The sequence below is a fragment of the Topomyia yanbarensis genome, chromosome 1 (assembly GCF_030247195.1).
Source record: "Topomyia yanbarensis strain Yona2022 chromosome 1, ASM3024719v1, whole genome shotgun sequence".
NCBI lineage: Eukaryota > Metazoa > Arthropoda > Insecta > Diptera > Culicidae > Topomyia > Topomyia yanbarensis.
Window position 1 is genome coordinate 7,498,817 of NC_080670.1, and position 2,612 is coordinate 7,501,428.

A 2,612-nucleotide genomic window follows, 5' to 3' on the forward strand; every position below is an offset into this window, starting at 1 on the left:
TCAAAAGTCGTGATTTCGGAAACTTTGCTTGACTGCATAGATGGTGTGGGAATGCGAGTAACGAGAGTCTACATCCTACTACTTCGAACGAGCAGGGAGTCGGGTTTATACGGATGACATTTGAAGCGCAACAAAAGCGTAATTACGACAGCTGCTGGTGGCGCTATGTTAAGGTCGTTATTGGCGACTTAAACACGCAAATCGAACCGGACAGTCTGCATTTCGTTAGGAACGACAACAGGCAACTTCGAGGAATAGCGATACTTCTTCCATAAAAAAAGTATCCACTAGGCTTTTTGGAGACCACCCAAGCGACAGATAATAAAAATAGCATGTGACAACAGGGGATGTGGATGAGGAAAGAAGGAAACAGAACTCACTCCATCTAAATGAGATAAATGAAATAGGAAGAACCTGCATCTTGTGTAATGTAGAAGGTTTACGAGCAAACGAGTTGGTAACAGTTTTTAATCATGAGAGATTCCTTCAATCTTACTTCACTTTCTTATATGCCCATACATCTCTCTTATAAATCCAAGGGCCTCTGCTTCACAAATATCTAACAGGCCTTATTAAATTCTCTTAGGTTATTATTTCGTTTGGCGTATTCTGGTAATGCGCTAAACAAATCGTAACCTTCCTAAAATAAGGAGTTATGCGTAAAACATTCCTTAGTGTTCAGCAACCTCAGATTGCCGGCTTGTCTGGATTCAAACCGGTGCGCATCACATTCCGCACACAACAGTGCTACACAGGCACTGCGGCACCATTCCATTTATTATTCTGAACACAATCAAACATAAAATTTTGCGGAGTTAGTCTATCACATCGTAGCAACAGTCGCATTCGCGCAGTAATCGAAAAGAGGAGCTATAATGATCTTGTAAATAGTTATCTTCGAGTCAAATGTGAGAAACATTAGTTCTACAAAGAACGCCAAACTTTCTGGCAGCTTTCCGGATTGTATAGTTCACGTGCTCACTAAAACTCAGTTTTTCGTTCAATGTGACCACAAGATTTGTTTCTGCATTATCCCAAATTTTTCTCATGTTAATGTAGAGGATAAACAAAAGTGGTCCTAGTGCACTACCCTGTGGTACACTAAGTTTAATTTCAACTTGCGATGATGTAGAGCGATTGTACCTAGTAATTTACCTACTCAAGAGCATTTTCTCCTACACCATACTTCTCCAATACACAAATCAGTTTACAGCGAGCATTTGCTTCAAACACTCGTTTTACATCAACAAATACTGCCAGCACAATTTTTCCATTCTCAATATTTATCGGTATGGAAATTTTCTGTTTCTGTTAGCTGCTCTAGTAGCGATTAGCTAAGGGAGAGAGCTTAACTCCTTTGTTAGAATCTCCCTAGCGACGTTGGTGACGATTCACCGGACTCCCTTACAACGGAACTCGGAGGACACCACAGCGTTCTTCCAAGGCAGACTCGTTGTCTTAGCTGCTTCCCTTGCCTTAGAGCACAGCAAGACTTATTCGGTTTCTACTGCAAGAGGGTCTCGTGCTTCGGATCCGGGGATGCGAAAAAACCCCTTTGAGCTTAGCTTTCCTTAGCTGCGATCCGGTACTAGAATTCTTACGAGCGCCCAAACCATGGGCCAGCGTATTTGACAGACATTCATCCGTGACGCACTTCATACAATTTTTGTTAAAGCGGTAAACTCCCAAAATTGTATATCGAGGATGTGTTCTCTGTACCTGACTTGGAACCTAGCTAAACCCTGACATTTATATAGATGGGTGGCGATGTATTCTGTGGGACTGATAAGGGGTAAAAAAATCCAGAAGCCCTTCGACGGGCTCCCCCGCTAACTGTATACACGGTCGATATTCACAGTTGGATGTTCTTGTTTATTTCTCATTATTACGGATCGCTACTTAGCACCCGACTTTTCGACATTCGATTCTTTGTTTCTGATGCTGGTTGCTGGTTTGGAGCAACTAGACGCAATTGTTGTTGAGTATTTGTTACTGCATGGTCCGCAGTTAGCAATCGTTTGGGGTATAGCGCAGGATATGTGCTGGTTTTGATTGTAGTTGATGAAGTTTCCTTGGCACTTCCTGCACTAGGTTTTACTTGATGGAGCACCTGATTACAGTGTGAGCGCGCAGGTGTCTACCCTGGGTGCGTAGCCTTGTAACCGTTGGTTCCATTGCTTAGGTTTTTGTTGTAAATATTATTTGTTTGTTTGTAGAACTTTTACGTTTCTTGTACTAATTTACACAACAACAGTAAGCAGGGTAGTGAAAGGGTGCGTACCGCTGCAAACTGTCAGCTTGTCTCGGTGGGTAGCTGAACCACCCAGCCTGGAGACGCGCGATGCTGGAGTTTTAAAAATGGTTTTGGGATAAAAATTGGAGGGAAATGCATCTCAAAATTATTATAAAAGGGCCAGCAGTTTCAAACTCTGGTCTCATTTCTATCAGGCGTCCGTGTGCTGAAGTATATTTTATCCGGTGAAGTTAAGTGTATACCCCCCCCTTTGGGGCGGGAAGATAGTTTTAAATAAAGTGTTGCGATCGTTCAGGTAATTTCGTATATTACCACGTCCAAGTGATCATATTCTTTAGCAACCTTGTGTTGTAAATAT